This window comes from Ammospiza caudacuta, chromosome 1 (genome assembly GCF_027887145.1).
Source record: "Ammospiza caudacuta isolate bAmmCau1 chromosome 1, bAmmCau1.pri, whole genome shotgun sequence".
Taxonomy (NCBI): Eukaryota; Metazoa; Chordata; class Aves; order Passeriformes; family Passerellidae; genus Ammospiza; species Ammospiza caudacuta.
In genome coordinates, this window is record NC_080593.1 from 100,024,820 (window position 1) to 100,042,900 (window position 18,081).

Here is an 18,081-nt window from a genome sequence, read left to right on the forward strand (position 1 = left end):
AATTGTTTTTACCGAAGTGTAGTGTGGATGAAATTGCTGTCAGGCATGTGAGTGCCTCCAGGGTCTGGGATCTCAAGTCTGAGTCTAATGTCTTGAATCAGAAATCCCAGACTCTTTTATTGACCAAAAATAATAGGACATTAGTGGTTTTTCCTTTCTGACAATTAAGAAAATAGGCCGCTAATTTAGACACTCAAAAATTTTAAAACCTACTGTTACTCTTAGTTTAAAATACCATTCATGAAAAACTTATAGCATGTTTGCTGTCTGCTTAATATTTATTCAAAGCCCTTTCCCACTGCAGCTGGGAATGCTGTTTCTAACCACTGAAGACAAGTGCAGAACGCTGGGGATGTAGAACAATTGGCATTGTTAAAGGCAACAGGGACAGCTTTCATCCAAAACATACTACACATCTCACAGATGCTGGTTATCTCCCAGAGGTGGTACTGATAAACGATGTACGACAGGAGTGAATGCTGAGACACAGCCAAGCAGAGAAAAGGGTATCCAGGAGGAATTCCTTCACACAAAGAGGCAACTTATTAAATGAAGAGAGCAGGTACAGCATTTATTTTTCCTTTGCACATCTGTTTTCCTTCTCTCTTAAACTCAGGACTTGTTTGCATGTTCTGTTTCAAGACAGAATCTTGGTCATGACAGCAAAACCTTTATTTCTTTGTTCCTAGGATGGGTTTACATAGGTAAAGATGTAATCAAGAGCATCTAAAGGAGGGAGGTCTTGAAAAGGTGTTCTGCTCTTCTGAGAAAAAAGTGTTCAAACTTAAAAAGGGCTCTGTGATTCAATATACCTTACTCTTACTCCCTCAAAATGGATAGCAGACTCCTAGTTGTCCTCCTTTCACTTTGATTTTCCATGTTTTTATTCCCAGTTTCAAAATGTCTGAGTTGTCCTAAAGAACATCTCTATTGCTTGAAAGGTTGTACAGTTTTTTCAAGATTTCCTGGTTTTGGGTGAAGTTGAGTTAATTTTCTTCACAGTAGCTGGTATGGGTTAGTGTTTTGGATCTGTGGTGACAAGTGGGTTGGTAATACAGAGATGTTTTTGTTATTGCTGAGCAGAGATTGCACAGAGCCAAAGTCCTTTCTGCTTTTTGTACTGACACACTGGTGAGGATGTCGGGGGTGTGTGGGAGGCTGGGAGCAGACACAGCCAGGACAGGTGACCCCAGCTGACCAAAGGGATATTCCCGACCATATGGCATCATGTTCTGTGTATAAAGTGTAGGAGGAAAGAGGTGAGGTTTGGAGTGGTGGCATTTGTCTTCCCCAGTCACCATTACATGTGATGGTGCCCTGCTCACCTGGGGATTGCTGAACTCCAGCCTGCCCATGGGAAGCAGTGAATTAATTCCTTGTTTTGTTTTGCTTCTGTGCTTGGCTTTTGCTTTCCACAATAAACTGTCTTCATCTCAACCCTTGAATTTTCCAGCTTTCACCCCTTCAGTTCTCTTCCAGGTCCCTCTGGTGGGGAGGGAAATGAGTGAGTGGCTGTGTGGAGCTTCATTCCAAGCTGGGGTTAAACCATGATAACAGTCTAACCTGTCTCATATATTAAACTGTGTAAAGAACATTTGCAACTAATTGAAAACATGCATAAATTCCACAGATGAATGCCTCAGTCATTATCTTTCAATTATGAATCTTGGCTCCATCTATTCTTCAATATCTGGTTTTGAAACCACCTTCAAATCCTGACCTACAAGCTCAGTAGCTTGTGTAAAATCTGGAAGATAAAGAACACTTTGAGTTTTGGCTCTGCATTATGTCAGATCCTATTTATGGGGAAATATAAAAATTACAGTCCATGGTGACTGTGGTGTGGCACATATTTAATGGAATAGGCACAATTCTCTCAGAAACATTGTTGTTTGAAAGTAGAAATCAAAGAATTTGCAATATGTTATACCGGGCTCTGATCTACTTCCAGCAATAATGGGAGAGTTTTTAAAAGAAACCACAGACTTTTATCCACTCAGCTCTTCAGGTTCAGAACCAAACAGTGCTGAGTATTAAAGTGTGACTCACTGACACTGATTCAGGGGTGATGAGGACATTTTAAACTTACCCCAGTGTAGGTAATTGTAGATCCACCTGAAGTGGTATGATCCAGCAACCATAGAGATTTCAAAACCTTTAAAATTGCTTGTTCTAATTTCCTCTTGATGCTAAAAAATTTTTTCTTTAAAAATTGTGTATCTTTAGGCAATTGCTGACATATATGAGGGAATGTTGTAATGAAATTTTAATTTTTGAAAAAAAATTGTTATATGCAATATGAATAAGTGAACAAATGTAAGTATTCACAAATTACTTTTTCTTACACAGGAAAGGAAAAAATACTTTTAATTCATTAAAGTACTATGCCTTACCATTTTAAAGTTTGAGTTACTTGTCCAATTTGTAGTAATTTGATTGAAATGACTTTCCATTTTGAAATTTATTTCATTTTAGGAAAAAACTATACCAATTTTAAAAATAATTATTATTTGATGAGATAAAAATGCTGGAGATTAACAAGTTATTAATCTATTATCTTTTGTGCTTCATTTTTATTTTCATTTAATTCAGAAATCTTAAGGGCCAGGGAAAATCTCTCTCTCTCTCTCTCCCTCTCTCTCTCTATATATATATAAATAAAATTGTTTACAGCTAGGAATGGAGAAGTGAATAAATTAAGAAAAATTTTCCCTTTTTTTTTCATAGACTTTATTTCTCAGTTCTACTTCATAATATGAACACAGAAAATGTTACAAGTCATGTCATGCTTCCCTTGATCATTATCACCATATTCAGTTCAAAACAAGATTAAATAGGTACAAACTGATCAGAAAGTAATTTGGCTGGTCAGTGGAAGAACAATATTAATCATCAGAAGATAATGTATTCTTTTATCCTTATTCATTCTCTCAGAATTAGTTTTAGAGCCTAAAATTATTGCATGGTCAAAGTAGTCTGGATTTAAGCAACAAAATCAATTAACCTGATTAATCATAGATCCATTTGTTCAATGGAAGGTGTGATATTAGCAGACTGTGTTACTGAATGATTAATGAATTTTCTTTTGCTCCTGAGAAGCCACAAATAGAAGTATGGTTTTTCAGTTCAGTTCTATCAATAATTATAGGGGTCTTTGCCAAATTTCACACTAGTTTTAATAATTTTTGCTCCTCTAATGCATGCTAAGATCAAGAAATGACTCAGGTGTTTACCCATTTCCTTCTTTCCCTTCAGAAGAAGTAAAGCTGACTGAACAAAGGGACTTTGAATTTTGGGTTTGGATCATGACAAGATAGACATCTGGGTCCAATTAACCCTCCTAACCTGGCCTGCTGCAAGAAGGGTAGTGTTTTAAAATGTAAAAGAAAGGAGTAGAATCTCCTCTTTTCCCAGAAAAAGAGCATGAAGGAAGCTGGGAAGAGTAATCAGTACCCATGTCTGGTCTTTCTCTTCCTTACAGTGGAATCATATTTTTATCCTTGCATCCCACAGAGCTAGAATTTTTTTTTTGGAGCAGGTTTTTTTGAGTCTGGGATACATTTAACTATTTTTCTTCCACAATGGGGGTACAAAGTCTACATCATTGCATGAATTGTTCATTATATCCTAAAGGATATTGGAAAATGAGTGAAAGTTTTGTGGCTGATGTGGAGGATGAAATCTTTGTATGCAGACAGCCTGGGGTGGGAAAGGTTGTTTGGATATTCTTCTATGGACTGTGCTATGAAATTACAAATCTAACAGAATAATTAATGAAACCTATGCTTCACAGTCCAACAGTTGTCTTCTGTATCCTGAACCCAGAGTTATCTGTCCCATGGAAGCAAACTGAGTTTGAAAAAATGTTTTTCTTCACACTACCTGCTTACCTGTGCTTGCATTGGATGACTCAATTTACTTGTTTGTGAGACACATACTAACCACAAAAATTAATTCCTTGTGTCTCTTCAGGAGTGTAAAGAAATACCCACATTCCCCTTTATCAATTGTTAAAGAACAAGATGGCTTAGCTGCCTCACTGTAAAGCTTATTTGCCTAAAATTTCAGTATATTACAGTACGCAAAAATTATACAACTGCTTCTACAAATGCTTTTATGAACAACTCATTCAGCAACAGTGCACACAGTGAATGGGATATAATCCCAATCTTCCTTGGGAAGAAAACCACAGACCTTAGCAGAAGAATTCAAACTGATGCCACTGCACACAAATCTGAATTTTTTATCTATTTTCCTTGCAATAGACTGGTGTAAGCCACCAAAAGAAATAGAAGTCATTCCCTTTTCAGTCTGTCAGATCAATGATCCATGAATAAAGAAGCCTTCATGCCAAGAATTAAAATAGATTGGAGATCTGTTACTTTTGTCTTCAATGTACTTAAAAAATAAAGCTCATTATTAAGATTTGCATGTGCACTGGTATTGGAATATGAATCCCAATATTACCAGTTAGATAGTGCCTGGGCCAGTCTGGCCCTCGCTGCTGGGCCAAAGGCAGCAACTGTGGTGTGTCACCCCAGAGATACCTTGGCTTGCTGGAGGTTGCAGCTGGGCACTGAACAAGTCCAGGCTTGTTAGGAACTCCGTTTACCTCAGGAGGAATGGCTTCTGGCGGTGGTGAAGAGAAAAAGAGATGGATTCTGCTGGAGGGTTTAAATCCAGAGGTTTATTCCATGGTTACAGAGGTCTGAATGTAGGCAACTGCTCCAACAGAATCCCGGCCGCATTCACCTTTTAAGCTCAGGGACAGGGGGAGGGGAGGTACAGGTGAGCCACCAACCAGGTGAGAGGGGCAGGGTCTCAGGGGAAGATGACACCCAGACAGGCCAATGACCCCTGGGCCTGAGGGGCATCCTTTGAACTTGACCAACCACACAATGCCTTGCTGGAATGTTAAGCCTGATTGACAGGACTCACTCAGCATGGGGGCAAGGGAGAGAGAAATAGGCACACCTGGGGAAGTGACCTGGAAGTCTAAAATGGGACATTACAGCACACCACAACATCTCCCCCTAGTTTTGTTTAAAAAGAAGAGGATTGTGTTTGTGGTGCAGAATGATTGCCAAACCATGGTTGGTAAATCAGTTCTTCCTCTACAGGAGGGTCAGTGTTTTCCACTGAGGCTTCCAGGTCATCCATTGAAACACTGAGGGCTTCCAAATGGTAGACCTCAGGAGAGGGAGATGAGCTTGAAATTAACTTGAGGACCATGCGTTTGATTAGTCCAAAACCAATGCTAACAACTACAATAACTAAAATAAACAGCACTAAAAACACAGTTATCAGAATAGATCCCAACGAGTCCGAGAGTCCCCAGCCTTTGAACAGTCCATTCAGCCAGTTGTCAGTTTCTCTGTGGATGTCCGAGAACCTTTGTCAAGGTAGCCCATATGTGGTTTGGGCTGAGGAACTGTGCAGGAGATTGCAGGTGGGGTGATCACAAGTAGGACGAGAAGCAGGCTCGGTCTCATGGCGTCTCGAGGCTACACACGAACAGTGGGATCTAAACTGGTACAAAAACTTGAAACAAACATATATTATAAACTATTCCAGATAGGAGGCTTAAATGGAATTTCCTCCAGAGAACGCGTGCGGCATTTTCTTCTCCAGGCAGCATGAGCAACCTGGGGTGCTTCTGTAGATTTCTCTGAGACCTTGGGAACATAGGGCTTTACCCATTTGGAAGGAACCCACCTTAAACCAGAGGGGGTGGACACACAGGCGTATCCTCGTCCCCAAGTAACCAATTTGTAAGGTCCCACCATTTTCCAAGTCTCAGGGTCTTTTACTAAAACCGGAGGTTTTTCTTTCATTAACCTATGATTGCTCCCCCCAAAGTGGCATAGGATGGGTGGGTTCAGGCTGTCAAAAGAACAATTCAGAAAATTGATTGTGAATAGCACCCTGGATAACCGGATGTGGGGAGATTCTACCTTCAGAACCTGTTGTTGCTGGTCCAGGACCCTTTTAATATCACAGTGAGTTCTTTCTACAATGGCTTGACCTGTAGGGGAGTAGGGGATGCCAGTTTTGTGCTCTACTCCCCATTGATGCAGGAAGCTCCCGAATTCCTTGGATTTGTAAGCAGGCCCATTATCAGTTTTCAGCTCCTTGGGGATGCCCATGAAAGAAAAAGCCTGTAAGAGGTGCTTAACAGCATCAATAGATGATTCTCCTGTGTGGGCAGAAGCATAGACCGCTCCAGAAAAGGTATCTACACTAACATGAACATATTTCTGCCGTTCAAATGACTGTATTTGCCATCTGTTTGCCACAGTTCACAACTGTTCAGTCCCCTTGGGTTTGCTCCCGTACTCACTGTAGGGAGTGCATGTTGTTGGCAATTTGGGCATATGGCCACAATCGCTTTGGCCTGTTCTCGAGTGATGTTAAACTGACGAACCAGGCCAGGTGCATTTTGGTGGAAAAGCTGGTGGCTGGTTTTTGCCTGTTCAAAAACATTTGGGAGAGTGGCCATCACTGCAGGTGCAACAAGAGCATCTGCCCTTCTGTTGCCTTCAGCGATAAACCCTGGTGCTTTCCAGATCAGTTCTGCTACCAGCTCCTGAGGCTTTGTCAGTCTCTTGGACTGAGGAAAACCCATTCTATGATCAAGAGAGGGTCCCTCTGGTCCCGGTCCTTTTTTGGCGTGTTCTTTGCCTTAGGTGTTTGTTTTTCCTCCCACTGGAAAATAATTCCATGGAGGTGTGGCAACTTTCCTAGGATGATAAATTTGAATGGCAGGTCAGGCCGGCATCGGTTGGCCTGTCTTGTGGACATTGCAATCTGAACCTTTTCTAGAGCTTTCCGTGTCTCTGGGGTAACAGACCTAGGAGCACCTGGGTCCTCTCCCCCTTTCAATAAATTGAAAAGAGGGGCAAGGTCTTCATTAGTCAGACCGAGCCATGGTCTTACCCAATTCAAAGACCCACACAACTTGTGGACATCCGCAAGGGTCTTGATCCTTGGATTGATTTCTAGTTTTTGAGGAACAATGGTCCTATTTCCAATTTCTAAGCCCAAATACTTCCAAGGTGGCATCTTTTGAATTTTCTTTTCCTGGAGCTCGAACCCTGCAACAATCAATGCATTGATCGTTAGGTCAAGCGCATGTGTGAGTAAATCATCATTGGGGGCACACACAAGGATATCATCCATATAATGATAGATGATGGCCTTCTCTGCGGCTGCATGCACTGGGGAAAGCAGGGAAGAGACATACCACTGGCAGATAGCTGGAGATACCTTTAAACCCTGAGGAAGAACGGTCCAATGGTACCTTTTCATAGGTGATTCCATATTAATGGAAGGGACGGAGAATGCAAAACGCGGTGCATCGTCAGGGTGCAAGGGGATTTGGAAAAAACAATCTTTAATATCAATAACAGCTAATTTCCAATCTTGGGGAAGCATTGTTGGGGATGGCATACCAGGTTGGGGAGAACCCATATCTTCAATTACATTATTAATTTGTCGGAGGTCGTGAAGAAGTCGCCATCTCTTTTTGTCAGCTTTTTGGATGACAAACACTGGAGAGTTCCATGGGGACATGGTCTCCACAATGTGGCCCTTTTTTAGTTGCTCTTCCACTAGTTCCTCAAGCACCCTTATTTTTTGTTTACTGAGTGGCCACTGTTTTACATCAACTGGTTTGTCTGTTTTCCATTTCAGTTTTTGGGTGGGGCACTGTTGTTCAATGACTGCTGCACAAAATGCTGTGGAGAGTCTGGAATATCAATTGTGACACCCCACTGGGCCATTAAATCTCTCCCTAACAAATGTTCCGAATAATCCAACACAAATGGACGGATATTTGCCATTTGATATTTGATATTTATAGGTAAAGTTTTACAGTTATTTCAGTGACTTATTACAAATCAGATCTTATGCTTGTGCAGCATACTTGTCTGAGTTTATCTGAGGATAATCACGTCACACGAGAGAAGAAGAAAACTCTAAGAAAACTCTAAGAAAACTCTAAAACTCTAATGTCTTTCATTAAGTTTGGCTGTGGCTGTTATTCTGCTGTGCAGTAACATAACTGGGACACTGAAGATCACTTCCTGATAGTAGAAGTCAGTAAAGTGAAGTCTGGTATTTCTTTGGTATAATTGTCTACATTTACAAAAGTTCATGAGTACATCTATATCAGATGAATATAGCAAGGAGAAGTTCTTGGGGATTTTGATTAAAACATTAATGACAACTCAATTAAAGTTCTATTTAAAAAATGGAAACACTCAAATAGAAAAACAAAGCAAAACAGAACTATTCTGACCTTTTCTTCAAGTCTGCCAAAAGATTTCCAGTGCAATAGTACCCTTCTTCCATTCTTCCCCAGCTGTATCGTGCTTCTGGGCTGCAACAGGGTAATGAAAATGTGCCTAAACAAACATAAACTATAGGGCCTGTGTGCTTATATCTTTCCACATTTAAACAAGATAACAAATGATGATTTACCTTTTAGACAATGACAACAAATCTTGATCTGAAATAGTCTGAGGTATTTAACTCTGTTAACTCTCAGTCATCATTTGAAGATTACTGTAAAATCATATTTCTGTATTACAAGTGTTGTTCTTCTTGGAAAGAAAGTTTGAATATTCCATTTCCTGGTATGTAACTTCTTCAGACCTTTCTAGTTAATTTTAAATTCATAGAGCCATGGAAGGGATGTGAGAGATCTAACCAAAAAACCCCAAAAAACAGAAGATGTGAAAGATTTTTTTGTAATAGAACAAAGCATCTTATGCCAGGTTACCAGCAGGCCAAATTGCTTGAATTATCCCCTTTATTGAAATATATACTGCTTTACTGAAATCCATGAAACGCTTTCATTGTGTTCTATGAAATAATGTTTAGGGAACACAGGGTTTGTTTGTTTTTCTAAACACTGAGTCTAAAAATATGTGTATATATGGGGGTATGTGCTCATATTCTTTAGTTTTATCAGCCCTACTCACACACAGAAATAGTGTTTGGACTTGTGATGTAGGGGAAGTAAAGGTACATCTACTCCTCCAAACTTGTTTAATTCTTTCAGATTTTAATTTTTGAGCTAACAATGTTATCTAAGCATCTCTTATTAGGCTACAAGAAAAATGTATTTCATTGGAGGGTTTTTTCACAAAATTCATGAAGTTTGTCAGAAAACAGAAAAGCAAAATCCCTAAGCTAAACAAAAATGAGATGTCAAAGTTTTGAATATCCAGGACAGACCTTGGTAATGAATAAAGCAGACTCTAACTGAGAATTTTCTTAGATCCTGGATTTCAGAGGAGCTCTTGATTTGTGTGGTCTTTGTTACATCGGGTAGGTAATTTGTCTCATCATGATTTAATTTGTCACACACCACTTACTTAGACAATGCAGGGAAAAGAATAGCCTTAAGGATACTTATATTTGATTGTTTCAGTAAGGAAAAGATGTTCTTTATACACTCAGTGTCCCCACCTTATAATTAGCAAATATGAAATGAATAACTGAAAGTGGTGACAGATGGAGTCCAAACACTCATGATAAATAAAGTTATTCAAAATCCAACTATGATTTCTTGTGAATATAAAAAACTAACTTATTTTTTTATTTTTGAGCTCAAGGCTTTGAACATTTTACTGCTTCTTTTAAAAAATCCTAATACCAAGGAATCAGACAATATTCAATTGAAGGCAAAGAGTATTACAGAAGAAGAAAAAGGTGAAGCAAAAATTTCATGCATGTAAGATTGATAGTCAACAGAGCTTTTTGTATGTGAAGCACAATAATCTTTATGGCAAAAAACATCAAGCTGCTGTAAAACAATGTTGATGACTTGCCTGGGCTGCTGTAGGACATTTATTACCTAATTCCCATGAATGTTGTGGTAGACTCATTGGGATTTTAAATTTAATTACTCCTATTTCAAACAAAATTGAGAGAAAAAAAGGGGGAAGAAATAATAAAATATGTTTGAAGACCACAGATGAAATAAACAATTGTGAGGCTGATGTTAATCCTTAAACTGTGCAATACATTTAAAGGTAATTATATAAAATAGATTTTATCATGCTTTGAATTTTTCAGAACATTTCTGGGTGACTTTTTATACTAAAGACAAATATTTTTTCATATGTGTGCATGTATAAACATACTTATGCATAACAATAAAATATTCTTTATGAATTTGGGCTGCTGACCATACCGAGAAGTTAATAAACTGGACTGAAAACTGTAAATAGAAGATATGTCAGATCAAAAGTACAAATAAAATAGTGCTTGAGTTAGTATACAACTTCTAAAATTATTGGTTAGTTCCACAGCGTAAAAAGTATTTTTCTTATGCCTTTTTTGGTGATAGATATTGGACCAAAATAATGCATCAGTCTATTCACCCTTTAGTATGGATTATTTGATGTTTATAACTGTATGAAAAAATGGAGTTTAAACATCACAACTGAGATGTAAAAATAGTCACAGGCAATATAGTTCTACTTTAAATTTTATTAGGGTTATCTATATTCACTATTTATTCCTCTAATTGCTGTGATCTTATATCTTGAAGAAATCCCCAAGTGCGATGAACTTAGAATTAGGAGCATGGTTCATTGAGGTGGTTCAAAAAATTGAAATTTGAACTTTCTGTCTCGATGTTAGACTAATATAGTTTGGTGTAGTAGATAACATGATGTCTATATGCATCTCTCTGTTGTCAGACACTGGTTACATAAAAATAACCTTATTTTCGCTGACATGAAGAGAGCACTTCATCAATGAGCCACTAACAGTGAATGTTTTCATCACAAATCTATAACATCTCTTACAGATGCTGATGTGTGTATGCTTTGTATCCAGAAAAAAAAAAGAAAATTATGTATCATATCCATGCTTTAAATGTAATGGATCAAGTACTCTTGATTTTTCTCAAGGAATGTAAAGTGTGATTTTGATTCCAGACCATCAAACTTCAGTCTTGATCTTCAGTTTAAAGGAAGACATGTAATACCTAAGGAACATAATCTTATTATGGGAAGATCATTATGTCCTCTGGCATGTGTAAATCTGCCTAAAATCAAAAGAACAGACAACCTGGAAGGTGTGATCCCTTGTAATGAACCACTGTTAACACTGATAGCAGCTTTCAATTCTCACTCTTGCAGAAAGACAGTAATTAACATTTCTTCAGCATAAGAACTCCCTCAAAACAATCAAATATCATTTTACAGTTAACTGAGTATGATATTGAGAAAGAAGTGAAATAGTTGGAAAACTAGTTGGCAGCATTTTAACATTATTGATTAAGATTTTTGCCCCGATGTTGCCAAATTAGTGTGCAAGGACTGGATTCGACTTTCAAACATTTGCTTATGGAAAAGCTCTTCTGTGTGTCTGAGGCAATCTAGCAGACTATCTCCATCTTTTTAGGTGACAATTTTGTGGAAGCATATGTTGCAACCAAGACATGAGAGCAGGTCATGTAAATATTATGCATCTATTTTTCACTAGAAGCCTTGAACATTAGATAAGGCAGCTAAAACAGCAAACTCAGCTACATGGGCCTGCAAAGCAAAAACAAGTGCCTGTTTTCCAGAAATCTCAGTGCTGTGGAAACTAGACTGCTACCAAGATATACCATTTAATTTTGATGTGTCATATGTGTGACATATGTGTGACACATATGACAGTATTTGATACATGTAACCTTGAGCTACTGTGGTGATTCTACCAGTACAATACTTATAATATTTTGTAGCTTGCATGACTCAGCCTTTTTTTAATGGTAAAGAAAGAAACAGAGGAAACAGAGCAACTATGATCAGTACTTGAAAATGCAGAAGAGGAATATTAACTCGATTGAGAACTTGGTGCAAAATTTGAATTAAGACATAGTTTATAATTTATTATGGAAAGTGAAACAAAATAACCATGTAGCAGTTTTCATATAATGTAATTTTACTTTTTGCTCTGTATTTTTTCTTTCTTTGTTTAGAAAAAAAATCCTGAGTGTATTAAAAAGTATGGACCTGTATATCTATGTTATGCAAATGAAAAAAACAAAACAATGTCTATAGCTGATATTCATAAGGTTTCCATAGCAGAATTTCAGTTACATAAAAGGAAGATTTTGTTTACTAAGTTTTCTTTGACATTTGAGTTCAGTTAGTACCATGGCAGAAGACAAGTTGATTAGGTCATTTGCATCATCTAAATGGAATTCTGAGTAATGTCATCATTCAGTGGGTCATTGAGAACAGAAAAGTGATTGTATCCCATCAAGCCAGGCTTTATAATCAAGCAAATAATACTTGGAATGTATCATTAGTCTGTACAGATACAAAGTCTGATTGGCTGATATTCAGATAAGGAACATGGACTTGGAATTGTACGAGGGTGCTTAAGAATGGGGAAAAAAAATAAAGCATTAAGAAGGAGGAGAAGAAAAACACCTTTCAAGTGAATCCATGTTTGAGCCATAACTTATTCCCATTAATCAGATTTGAAATCACCTTTAAATATGCTGAGATGCAGCCAATAAAAAAATATTTTCAGTAACAATATAATTTTATTTATATGCATAGTTTAATCTGATGGAAACAGTGTTTCTCTAGTGGTCTGTATATTTTATTATGTACAAATGTTCAAGATATCTCCCCATTTTAATAAGAACTGTAGGTCTTACTATCCAAACCAGGCTTAAACAAACTTGTATAGAAAGTTTTAACTTCAGCTGCCTGAAGCACTTGACATTCAATCAGCTCCAAAGGGCTCGAGTTAGTCCAAGATGCAAAAAGCACTTTCATTTAAAGCACATACCACCACCGGAGAGGTGTTGAATCCGTTGCGTATTAAGTTAGCCTTTGTCAGCAGAACATTGCAGGGATTTAAACGTGTGTTAACAAATTACCTTCATTCAGAACACCAGCTTGACCTGAATCTCCTGAGCTACAAAATTCAGCATGATCAAAAAAAGAGAAAGAAAAGTGACAGTCTAGGTTAGACTCTTTTGGAATTGTAATGTTTCCTCTTTCAGTACAACTGGCAAGAGTTTTAAGAAACTGGAGAATATCTTCCATTGAATGGAATATGAAAGAATCTGAGAATAACACTGTGTTTAACCTCTATACTATAAGGAACATATATTCACACATGTCTGTATATCTTGCCTTAGGCCAGAGTCAAAGAAAAGAGAGTGTTCAATCCTGTAAGGTACTGAGTACTCTGGCTGTGATCCAGCAAAGCACTCAGCTATGTGTTTAAATTTAAGTACATGGATCATGCCACTAACTTCAATGGGATTATGCTTAAAGATAAACTAACTTTAAATGCTTTGCTGGATCACAGCCACGGTGCTCAGTACGGAGTGAATACAAATCCAGTCTGAGAGGAGCATTTTCCTCTCTGTTTCAAGTGAGACTACACAAAATACATAAAGAATTTCTTTTCAGGAAAGGAGGTTCATATGATAACCAGACTGAAAAGATTCAGAAGGGTGGGATGATTCATAATTCTTGGAGTCCTTTTGTTCAAACAAATAGGCAAAGCAGCAAACAAAAACCAAGCTTTGACTTTCCCAGGCTCAGATATTAATTTGTTTTTCATGTCACATAATGACTGAGCATGGAGTGGGATATAGATAAAGCAGCAAAAATTGAATGAAAGAGTAGAGATAGAGGCAAACAATGTTCTTTTTTATCCTTCGTCAAATTGCTCTCCTGATTGGCCTCTCTTAATTCTGTAATTGAAAAGAACAAGAAGTCTCTAAGTTTAAGCGTATGTGAATACCCTCACAGAATACACATCAATTGAAATCAGACAATACAGGCTATATAATTAGAGGCAAGTGGCATTCTTATGGGTCTGATGCTGTTCGAGATGAAACCAACACAAAAGTACACTTAGGAAACAAAGAATATTTCAAAAAGCAAAAGCAAACCTGTACTTTTCAGCATTATATATAAAGACTTTTAACTTTGTAATTTGGTATACATGTTTTGAACTTCCCTTGGCTCCTGTCAGTGTAAAGAGGACCTGGTTAAAGCACTGGAGCCTACTGAAAAAAGTCAGATGAACTATACTGGTCTTTCAAAAAGTGAAGCAAATAGGAGAAAGAACCTATCATGTACACACTTCCGCCACTCACCTATTCTTGATGGGCAGAAAAAAGGGTTGTCACCAATTTTTATTTTATTATTATCAGTCCAGGTTGCCAAATCTTTGGGTAAACCTGAAAATTTGTCTTCAAACAGTAACTGTCACAACTCAGGTGGTGAAAATGGACTGTGCAACAGTATTTACCAGGGTGATGGTATGACTTGAACAAACGTGTAACAATTGCAAAATCCTGGGTAACCTGACTGACAAAATGTCAACCAAGTCACATTCATCTTCCTGTAAAAAAGAGAGCACATTCCCTAAAAATAGCATACAAAAACCTAGAACTGCCTCAGAAAACTTGGCCACTCGTGGCTCTCTCAAAGACTTTAATCGTATTTAAAAATAATACACAATACATACAATAGGGCTTCATATTTCAAGAGAAATAATTAGACAGCATTGCACTTTCTGGCTAACAGCTCCTGCTGAAGCAATGGGCCGCTCTGGCAAAAGTCTGCCACAGTGCACCCTGAAGTACAATCAAATCAATCTGATAAAGAATTCTATCAGAGGTTAGTGAACATGAAACACTTTTGAACTACAAAGCGCCCAAGCAACTCAGCATGTACATTTTCCCCCCTAGGTTTATCTTATTCCCAGAATTCAACTTCTCACCTTTTCATCATATCCATCAATTTCTTCGTTGTTGAGAAACAATTATACCCTAGGAATCTCTTGAACTCATTTATACTCTATTCTTGAACCTTGTTCTATGGCTTTATTATTTTTTTGTGGAAGCCTTGCTCTAATTTTCTATTTACTCCTAAATCCTTAATGCTACAAAATATTCTTCAGGTTCAAAATTTGTCACCAACAGCTGTCAATTTCTTTCTCAAATAGAAAGACTTTTGATTCAACTCTTGAAATTTGAAGAATGTTCTCTATATTATACATATTTGTTCTGACAAAATTTGTATAATGTTTTAAAGGAGGACATATTTTCTTAGCTATATTCCTATAGATCTATGTTTTTAATCACATAATCAAATCAGGAAAAAACCCCAAACCATAAACATTGAATTGGTTGATTTTTCTTTTCCATCCTACACAGACTTTTATCTCTCTATAAAGAGAATACACAAGAATTTACTAGTTGTATGCAGTATTGGAACTAATTTCCTAGTCTTTTAAAATGCTTCTACAATTTTGTACAAAAGCTTAATTTTGTTTGATTGAAAATTCCACTTGGCTCCAGTATGGGAAAATATTTAATCTGTAGTTCATTGATGCTTACCTAACTCAAATAAAGAGATTATTACATTTTTGAAGCTCAGTATCTCTTCCATAGTACCTGTAAAAATCACTGCAATACCGGTAGCAGCTCTTTTCCTTGGGAGGCAAGTGTCCATCAGGAAATTTATCATCAGAACAAGAATTCTTTGGGAACTTCATCAAAGAGACTGAGAATTAAAGGCATTTCGAAATATAATTTTCTTCCGGGGTTAGACTTATTTCTGTTCTAAGGCATTTTGGTGAAGTTCTTTACTGGTTTTTGAGGCCCTGATAGAGTTTAGGGTGATCTCGAGTTCAGCTCTTTGTCCAAATTCTTGGTTTGTTTCCACAATGATGCTAACTCAGATTTTTCAATGCTTAGGTGAACTCCTTTGCAAAGTCACTGCTCAGTGTTCAAAATGTCAGCTCTTGGTTTTGAACCCAGAATAACACACTGGCAGGCTAGCTCAAATTTAAGGTTCTTATTAGCTCTAGGGAGAAGTCTCCTGCTTTGAATATGAATGAAGTTAGATGTAAATGAAAGCTAAAGCTTAAGTTTACACTTCAGCAGGGAAAGAGGCACTTGGAGTTTTTTATTGTTTACATTTTAAATTCCCAAGGGAAATGAACAAAGCAAATCTTACATGGAGAATGGAAGCATGTTTAGGCAGGTAAAATTAGAATATTTATATTATTTTATTGCTATATTAATATGCTTCATACAGATTTATCTCTGTGTCAGTCTTGGTGGGTTAGGAATCTTTTACTGCAGTATAGTTCCTCTAACCCCAGCAGCTTAAAAAATGTTTTCAAGAAAATCAGCAAATGTCATCCATTCCAGGAGGAAGTGGAGTTATTCATGTTTACCTTCTGTTTTGAATTAATGACTAAGCATAAGCACTATTCAGACTTCCTTCTATAGGTAGATAAGTGCCTTGAAAATTGGGAAATGGAAGCTTGCATAGTAATTATGATGTGTTACTTATGTGGTAATTTAATCAAAATTACCGTGCATTTAAAGCTGAAAGTGTGTGAAAATACATATGGCATAAAATAAGATTTAATCTCTTCTTTGGATGTAGCTACTAACATAGCTACTTTAAGGGGTTAAGTTACCTCCATCTTCTTCCTGGTCCAATCATTCCTCTCTCTTCTCCTTCATTTGCACTTCATATTTTCATTCATCTCTGTGCAGCAATCTCACTTCTCTTGTGTCCACTGTGGCACATGTGATTTTGAAGGCAAATGTACATAAGAGTCTCTGAAAGCAATAGGTTGATAAACCTACTTTTCATAACAATACTCTCTTGTTTTTGCTGGAGGAGCTTATGTTTTTTGGTTTATTTTTGTGGGTTTTTTTCATCCAGATTTATTTTATTGAACTGATTTACCACACAGACAGTGTTCTGGTGGCTCAAGGTTGGGAAGGGTTGTACAGTATGAAGTGGTGAAGCAGCAGAGTTGGAGGAGTGTTCTCTCCAAAGAAAATATTGTTCTCTCCCATTTGAATGTAGAAAGCTCCTAAGTCATCTCAGGTTTCTACATAACTGCACCACTAGGATATGATAGTTTGGAGAGGGTAACAGGTAAATTTGATGTGGTATTGCCTCATAAATACCTAGCTTATGGCCAGACTTTATATAACTACCTTAAAAGACTGAAAATTTAATTTTGCCTTCAAATGTGTTAACAATTTTTTTGAAGAATGATTCAACATTCAGCTAAGAATCTGAGCCTGTCGACTTCTAAATCAGTTGCCCAAAGTTAAATGAGGTTAAGACATAAATATTCATCCTAGTGCAGCCCTGAGGGCCCAGTGGAGAAACAGGATCTCAAAGCTTCTCCCAGAGCCCATGTTTTGTAGTCTATGAAGAAGATGAAGAGATTATTTTTGACCTTATAGGGCAAACAGCTGCAGAGGCAGGAGTCTCTTATAGAGAATATTATGGCAGCAACCAACATGTCTTTGCTGAGAGATGAACTGCAAACAAAATGTGATGCCACCAGCTGTCTATCTGTACTCTCTGGTAGCATAGGATTAAATGGAACTTTGGTGACACAGAACTTGGATAATGTAGTAATAAATCAGTCTTGTTCTGAAAATGAGTATCAGCTTTTACCAACACACTTTCTCATATTATTTTCTACCCTCTCATAATTAAAAAAAAATTGTTAGCTTTTCTGAGCACTTATTTGCATTGAGAAACCAAGTTCGATATGTTGCCTGCGTTGACACATAGATCTTATTCCTCTTAGATTAAAACAAATTCTAAATCTATTAATTTGTATGGATTTTCTTTCCTCCTTGCTAGGTGCATTACACTGCTCTAGATGACAATGAATATAATTTCCTGTCAAGTGTCTTCATTTCTTTTTTTTGCATTGTCCCTCTGCTTTTCATTAACATGAGCATGGGCTATGCTCATGTCAGTCTCTTTGACTTCTATTCATCCTCCTAATTGTTTTTAATCTCTGTTTCAATTGTATTAAACAAACACATTTCTCTCTTCTGTTGTCTGTAGTCAAAAGGAGCTCCTCTTTTTGAGCTCCCTTAGTTTGTTGGTGCAGTTGCTGGGTAGAGCGACTTGAGCTGTCTCTCAGTAAGATCCTTTGAATTTTGTTTTGAACACATTTGGTTTTCCTTTGTTAGGAGAAAACAAAGGAAACAATTGTGAATTATTCGTCAGAGCACAGTTTTTACACTCTCACACCATCCTC

The 18,081-nt window shown here is 37.3% G+C and overlaps 1 protein-coding gene across 1 annotated transcript in view; it reads left to right on the forward strand.

The window, feature by feature from the left end:
- Positions 1-416: 416 nt before the first annotated feature.
- The window catches only part of CDH19 (cadherin 19), a 118,214-nt gene continuing 100,549 nt past the window's right edge, over positions 417-18,081 (forward strand). The window contains exon 1 of the mRNA XM_058820251.1: positions 417-562. The gene's annotated coding sequence lies outside the window, so the exon portion shown is untranslated. The remainder of the gene's footprint in view (positions 563-18,081) is intronic.